General features: G+C 35.3%; 1 pseudogene; it reads right to left on the bottom strand.

Moving 5' to 3' along the window:
• Positions 1-405: 405 nt before the first annotated feature.
• On the bottom strand, positions 406-1,623 carry LOC113615550 (thioredoxin-dependent peroxide reductase, mitochondrial pseudogene; annotated as a pseudogene).
• Positions 1,624-8,624: the final 7,001 nt, after the last annotated feature.

Below are 8,624 nucleotides of genomic sequence, written 5' to 3'. Positions count from 1 at the left end.
TCAAAATGCAATCCCTGGATTCAATAATTATCCTTTATAATTATGCCCAATAAATATTAGAAATGTATGTAGGCACTAAGTCAGCTAACAAAATAAGTAAAATAATCATATAAAGTATAAATCTCAGGACTGGGGAACATGCATGGTCAGTTAAGTCACTTGGCCACTGTAGGTGGTTTTTTAAAAAACATGATTCACATCTGCTTCAATCACATACACATTCATTGCAAGTGTTTTGTTTTGTTTTCTTTTCCTGGCCACACTGCATGGTATGTGGGATCTTAGTTCCCTGACCAGGGATCGAACCCACGCCCCCTGCATTGCGAGCACAGAGTATTAACCACTGGACCACCAGGGAAGTCCTGCAAGTGTTAAATTAGACAATTGATGCTAACAACTTAAAACTATGATCTTAAAAGAAAATTCAGTTTAATACAAAGAAACTCAAGAAGAAAATTTCAGGACCCTTGATCAGAAGCTTTTGATGCCTGTCACACTACGCTAGTGTACACAAAGGTTCAAGTAAGGCTGATAAAGAAGAGTTTTTTCCTTTTCCCTTTGAAGACATGATCCAAGAAATAGGGGAACTGCACATTCTATAGCAACTAGCCATCCATCCATACACTGCTAATAAAGGACTCCTTACATTAGTAACTAACCACATTTTAAAAGCCTTGGCCAATGTTACAAAAACAAAACATTTAGAGTAATATTTACGAATACAAGCATAATTGTTTTTTTGCCTTCTATAAATAATAATCTTTGAAATGCTAAAAGTGAGTTCCAGCTGTGGTTCTTTTCTGGTGTGGGAAGCTGCAGGTGCACGTGGGATGGTCTACTGATTTACCTTCTCAAAATATTCTTTGGAAGCAGTCGGATGGGGCTTGATTGTAGGAGAATCTGGTGTCCAGTTGGCTGGGCAGACTTCTCCATGGGTTTCTACAAACTGGAATGCCTTCACCAAGCAGAGGGTCTCTTCCACGCTTCGGCCCACTGGGAGATCATTGATGCTCAAATGCTTGATGACTCCGTTGGGGTCAATTATGAAGAGACCTCGTAGTGCAAGGCCGGGACCTTCTAACAGCACACCGTAGTCTCGGGAAATCTGTTTAGTCAAATCTGACAAGAGTGTGATGTGCATGTGGCCCAAACCGCCATTCTTCCTTGGTGTGTTTATCCAGGCCAGGTGGGTGAAGTGGGAATCCACTGACCTGCAACGACTTCACAGTTCACATCATGAAATTCATTGGCTTTGCAACTGAAAGCAATAATTTCTGTAGGACACACAAAGGTGAAATCCAAAGGATAGAAGAAGAGCACTAAATATTTCCCCTTAAAGTCATCAAGGCTTATTTCTTTGAACTCTCCATTGACAACAGCTGTACCCTTAAAATCGGGCGCATGCTGGGTGACGGCAGGGGCATGGCATGAGGAACTGGTGCTAAAGGCGAATTTTGCTTGAGCAGAGCCAGACCACAGTGCATTTGTCAAGCACGTTCTTCGAGAATCAGCAGGCCTAAGGGCTGCAGAGGCAGAAATGCCCCAAGGAATGGCACTCACTTGTCGGACAAGCGAAGTCCGGAGCAACCTTCCCGCCACGGCCGCCATCTTCAGGGTGCACAGCAACCCCACTTCTCTTTATTTATCCAAAGAATACAAGAACACTAGTTCAATATGATATATGCATGCCTATGTTCATCACATTATTTTTAATAGTCAAGATATGGAAACAACCTAAGTGTTCATCCATAGGTGAATGTATAAAGAAGATATGGTATATATTTATAATGGAGTACTACTCAGTCGTTAAAGAAGATGAAGTCTTGCCATTTGTGAAGACATGGATGGAATTTGAGGTTATTATGCTAAGTGAAATAAGTCAGATGGAGAAAGACAAATACCATATGATTTCACAAATGTGGAATTAAAAAACTCTAAAAGTAAAACATAATAAATGAACAAACCAAGCAAAAAGAAACATACAGATACAGAGAACAAATTGGCTGCCAGAGAGTAATGGATAGAAAAGGTCAAAATGGGTAAAGGGGGTCAACAGTATGGTGAAAGATTAAAACTAACCCTTTGGTGGTAAGCATACTATATGCACACAGAAGTTGAAATATAATGTTGTACACATAAAACATATAATATTATAAACCAATGTTAATGCAGTTTTAAAAAGTTTAGTACATTGCAACAATAATCAAGACTGTGGTATTGTTGGAGGGATATATGCATAAATCAATGGATTAGAAGAGAGACTTCAGAAAAAGACCCCAAAAATATGCCCAATTGATTAGCTTATAAATGTTTTCATTTCAGGATATATTTAATTTATATAAAAGTTGCAAATATAGTAGAGACAGTTCCCATAACCTCCACATCAATTTTCCATATTATTACAGCACATTTGTTACACTTAATGAACTAAAATTGATAGAGTGTTATTAAGTGAAATAGACACTTTACTCAGATTTCCTCAGTTTTTCCCCAATATCATTTTTCTCTGTCAAGAACCTACACTGAATATCACATTACTTCTAGTTATCATGTCTCCTTAGGCTCCTCTTTGTTTTGACAGTTTCTCGGACTTATAATGTTTCTGGTGACTTTAATAGTTTCAAGGAGTATTAGTCAGGCATATTGTAGGATGTTGCAGAATAACTCTCTATGTGTCTAATGATTTTTTTTCTTATGACTAGAGTGGGATAATATGTTTTGGTGAGGAAGACCAAAGAAGTTGAATTCCATTTTCATTACATCACATCAAAGGTACATACTATTAACATGGTGTCACTGTTGATATTGACCTTTATTACAAAGCTAATTAGTGTTTCTCAGATTTCTCCACAATGTATTTCCTCTTTTTTCTCCTGTTCCATACTCCACTCTTTGGATGAAAGTTATTATGTGCAGCCCATACTCCTCCTCCTTGATGTGCCTGAAAGTAATGGATTGCTCAAAACTTTGATGGCAGTATGTCAAAGGGGCACAGGAGCCAATTGAAAAAGCTCTGAATGGCCAAAGCTGGAAAAATTTGAACAAATAAATGAATAATGCAGTATTGGACTATTACACAAAACATGAAATAGTTATCCATGAATCCAAACTGATATTAATAACTGACTAAAAACAAATGAAGGAGATGAATCTCCCTTAAAAAAGAATTCCAAATAATTTATGTACTACTTAGCCCTCAAGAAGTGGGAGTATAACTCTCTACTCTGTAAGTGAAGGCTATATATAGTGATTTTTCTTCCTAAAGAAAAACAGTAACTTCACAGTGGACAGACCTGACAAACACTATTCATCCCAAATGATCAAAGTCAACATCAATAATGGTAAGTCATGTTGATAGTATGTACCCTTGATATTATTTAAAAAGTATTCTGTTTTCTTTCTCCAAACAAATGCACTCCCTCGGTCTATTTATGACAAAATCATCAGGTAAATCACAACTGAGGGAAATTCTACAAAAGGCCCGACCAGTACTCCTGAAAACTGCCAAGTTTATCAAAAATAGGGAAAGTCTGAAAACTGTCACAGCCAAGAGGAGCTTAAGGAGACATGACTGTTAAATGTAATGTGGTATTCTAGATGGGATCCTCGAAGAGAGAAGATATTAGGAAAAAAGTGAGGAAATCTGAAGAAAGTATAGAGTTTAGTTAATAATAATATATCAGCATTGGTTCATTAAGTGGGGCAAATGTATCATATGAATGTAAGATGCTAATAATAGGGAAAACTGGGTGCAAGGTATACAGGGACACTTTGTACCATCTTTGTAATACTTCTGTAAATCTAAAACTGTTCTAAAATTTAAAGTTTATATAAAAATTGTAAAAAATGAATTATTGGTAAAAACAAATGAAATAAATAACTAAACCATTCCAAGTTAACCATTGTTATCATTTTGGGATATTTCCTTTCATTTTCTTCTTATAGGTTTTCCACCTACAGATATACACATAATGTTTTATAAAAATGGAATCAAACTGTATGCAGGGTTCTGTATAAACTGAAAAATTTACACAGAAGAAGATAATATAAATATATACATATTATTTGGGTCCTTATTTAGCATTATAATTATCAAGAACATATGCCTATCATTAAACACATTCTTATTATTTAAATAAATTAAAGATAAAAATATTCCAAAGACCATATATATCAGTTATCACCTGATACAATAATTGGAACAGAATAGACAGTCAAAAATGTTAAGTAAATTAAATGGAATCTTCTATCTTCCCAGAAGCTCACATTGTTTCCTGGACCATATAAGACATGCTATTTACTTAAAAATAGATTTAAAGACAACTTTGAAAGATACTTTAACATTAACTTGGAAACCAAACCCAGTGTTTTTTTTTTTGATTTTTAGTTTTTATACTTGCTTAAATCTGGTAAATATAAGTGTCATAATCTGTTTTGAGTAAATTTTGAAAAATAAAGACGTGTAAAGAAGTAAAAAATTCACAATTACCCCACTCAGTCATTTCTTAATATTCTGGCACACTTCTTTGCTAACTTTTTCTAAATATTTTTTTAAAGAAAAGTTTATTTTAAGGATAAAAAAAAATCCAATACCTTCCTTGTTTATGATGTCATCAGAGCACTTTCATTTTCATTGTTTTTTTTTGGATAATAGGGTCCTTGCAGAGGGAGAAGACAATGCTAAGGTTTGAGAAATTGAGTCAGTGGAGGGGATGGGAAAGGGTGGGGATGGCAGGAGAGAGGGGTTTGGAGCAGAGTGACCATCCCTGTTTTGCCTAGGACTGAGAGAATTCCTGGAATGCAAGTCTAAAACCAGGAAAGCCTAGACAAACTGGTGAAGCTGGTCATCCTAGCAGGGAAAGGGGATTCTTACATTAGATTTTATATTTTCTGGACCTTCCATAAGTGTCACAGAAGATATTCTATAGATTCAAATATACTACCATAAATGGAAAGCTGGTTCGTTTATGATTACTCACCTGATTATCCAGGCAGTGGTCTCATCAAGGAAGCTTGGGGTCATGGTCCACCACAGAACTGCCTTTCTAAGTTGGAGTAGAAGTCATCACCATTTTTAGATCCTCCAAAACTGCATCATTCCAGCTATTGGATATTCTTCATCTGTATGAAGAGTTCTCACTAAGAAAAAACGGTCTAAAATTTAATTCCTTTCTCCCTATTCATTCTTCTGACTGCCTCTCCCTTTCTCTCCTCCAGTAATAGTTTGGTAATTATCCTTACCAACAGCACATACTCTAGCACTCTCATCAGAACTTGTCTTCTCTCACCCCTCACTTCCCTAGCCTACTTCCTCCTCAAAAGACCACAAATTTAAACGAAATTAGAAATATTTGTTGGACACAAAAATGTATCCTGTATACTGGGATGACAGTGTAATGAAGCAAGAATTCAAAGCTAGTTTCTACTGCTTTATCAGACCAGTTCATGGACTGGAAATTAATGCACAGTGATCACTCACCCATCATTCTTTTTATTCTATGGCAATATGATAAAATTAAAAATGCTGACTCATCACTGTTTTAATTTACTTGCAGGTGACCGGGTAGTTTCATGATACGCCCACTTAAGAATCACACACACAAGATATTTGTATGAATCCACACATCACCGAAGGTCTGAGAAGCAGAGTGGAGTGGAATTAAGTCACAACAAGACATGGGAAACAACTTAACACTGAACATTTACAACCTAAATGCTGTCCAACAATTCTACCAGCAGCAATTTTTCACTTGTCCACTTCTGTAGGCTCCATTCTTGCACCTTCTTCCATGGCCCCATTCATCGCTTCTAGATGTTTTGCGTCCCCTCTTTCTAGGCACCTTTCCCTTAGGCATCACCCACCACACATATAACATGTACTCACATCACTACTGCCCCACATCTATCTTAAGTTAGGCTCTGCACCTTCTTCTACACAGACTAATTAATGGGCTCTGCTAAACAGTGGACCACACTTTAGAAGCACAAAAGAACCAGCAGAGGCCTTAAATGTTTAATATGTTTAATATCATGATTTCTCCTTTTCCCCAGTATTCTCTTAGGGAGGAAGAGATCAATAAACACACTTACTTCCACACTGGTATGAGTTATGACACTCACTATAGAAGACAAAGCAACCATAGTATATTCCTTTTAAAATATTTTCCTCTCTCTATTACAAAACCACATATATACTCAAATTTCCTACAATGAAGAGATATTAGTTTCATACATTAAGAACTAAAACATGTTATTTCAAAAAAAAGTTTTTGAAAAGATATTTCTGCACAAGCCAAACTTATGAACTGCATCAAATTAACTGATCTGAAATACACACACATATATGCAATTGCAATCATGACACAGGGATGGCCATGATATCCTGTTGCAGAGTAATATGTTATTACACTATCTTGTTTTTGCATAAGTAAAACATGACAGAAACAAAAGACATACACACACATACATGTAGGTATGTCCATGAAATTTATAGCCAAAATTCATATGATTGGAACTTTTGTAACATAACGTTCCTCCCAAAATATTGTATTGTAAGATCCCCTGTCTGAGAGGGTTTTAATTATGAATATATATTCATATAAATTAATGCATACTTAGGAGCTTGGGTATGTTGCAAAATTATTATTTGGCAAATACCTTTTGCAACACATTGCATTAGTGTTCCACATTATTTTCTACCCTTCCCTGTGAAAGGATTATACTTTCCTACTCTATTGATATCAAGTTTGATATTTACATTCCATGCCTAAGCTCTTAGAGACATCTTTGCATGGTTCTATCATTCCTCCTCATTGTATAATAAGAGCAGCTGGTATCAGATAAGGGCTGCTCCTCCAACCTAGATTCTAGAATGAAAATGATATAGAGAAGAACTCCAAAGCCAACAAGTAACATTTTTTTGTTATTGTAAGTTATTGAATTTTGGGGGCTGTTTCTTCTCAAAGTATAAACTAGCAAAAACTAATAGATCATGGTAACTCTTATTTTAGAATATATCTTGGAATTATATATTACATTCACATTGACACCTGAAAGAAATTCCAAACTGTTTAAGCTGAAGTTTGAAATAGTTACAAATTCTGTTGATGTGGGGCGGGTGATTGGGGAGCTGGCAGAAAGAGTGACTTTGCAGCCATTTTGCAGCTTCAGACCACTAGGAAAAGACCTTCTACCAACCTAAACTCTTGAAGTCTATACCTGTGAGCTATATTGGAGTCATCAACCTAAGGTAATCAGAATGTAGGAAATCCAAATTTCACTGTGAACTCTTTTAAAAAATATTCTGTGGGTCATACATAACTTGTAAAGCATCATAATACCCTCTAACTGGAGTGAAATTGCTCTGTATTCCAAGTTAATGAGAGGAACATTAAATTGGAATGTTTATTAACATTCCAATTTAATGTTTATTAACATCCCTTGGCAAATCTTGTTTAGGGAAATAAGTAATTAATAGTATTAGGCTAAGCAATAGTTATGTGTTGCTGCATTAATAGTATACTTACATAATAGGAAGCCATTATGTACAGGTTTAGCATCTGTGAGGACTGGAAATAATGTGCTGGCTATAAGAACTTCACAATTTGTAAAGGGTGGCCTTTGTCAAAATACAGAGTGTTTTAAAATATACTCATTTCATTCTTAAAAGTTTCATGTTACAAACCTAAGACAAGATGTTAAAAGGACAAATCTTATGTAGGAGAAAAACTTAGTGAATAGATTTACATACTCTGAAAAAAATCTCATGCTTGAGTTTTTCAAAATTATATTTTAATTACAAAAGTAATACATAGTATAAAAATCAATACCAAACGCATATGTAAAAAAGTGAAAGTCTCATTTCACCTCCCCCAATGTGAATCTCTCAGAGGCAGCCATTTTTAAAAGTTTGGAATCTATCTACGTGCGCGCACACACACGCACACAACACACACACGCACACAAATATATACATATCTATAAATAACATAAGCTTTTTCTTACTTAAACTATACATTTTATTCAATTATTTGCTTTCTTTACTAATCATTATAACAGAGACATCTTTCCATGTCAGTACATTGAGCTCCTCCCTCACTGTTTCTCAAAGTTGCATAGTATTACAGTGTGAATACCTCCATAAAGTATTTGACAATTACCTGTTTGTGAGTGCTTAAGCTATTACAAATATTTTTTTTTCTTTTACCAACCATGCTGCAATGTATATTCTCATACATTATCAATTTAGAATATCACAAAAAAATCCACAATCCAGAAGTAATGCTATTAAACCCTAAGCAAAATCCGATAATTTGGTCTCCTTGCTCAAATGGGAGAAAAATGCATGAAGATGCCTACATGAGCACTCTTAGGTAGCACTCTTAGGATCGTGATGGTGATGAGGTAATAATGATAACTCATATTTAGTGAGTACTCATGTGCCACACACTTTACACTTTTAAACTTATTTACTTGTCACAAAAACCCTATAAGGTAGACACCACAATATCTCATTAATTCTAAGATTCATATCTTTTAATGTTCTAACACCTCTGAAATCAAGATGTGCATCATTTTATTTGGAAGTGATTTTTCTGCCATAGTGGCATAAATTGTAATAGTGT

This window comes from Aethalodelphis obliquidens, unplaced genomic scaffold, assembly GCF_003676395.1.
Source record: "Aethalodelphis obliquidens isolate GAN/ISIS:26980383/991018 unplaced genomic scaffold, ASM367639v1 scaffold119, whole genome shotgun sequence".
Taxonomy (NCBI): domain Eukaryota; kingdom Metazoa; phylum Chordata; class Mammalia; order Artiodactyla; family Delphinidae; genus Aethalodelphis; species Aethalodelphis obliquidens.
This window is presented reverse-complemented; position numbering and strand designations above follow the sequence as displayed.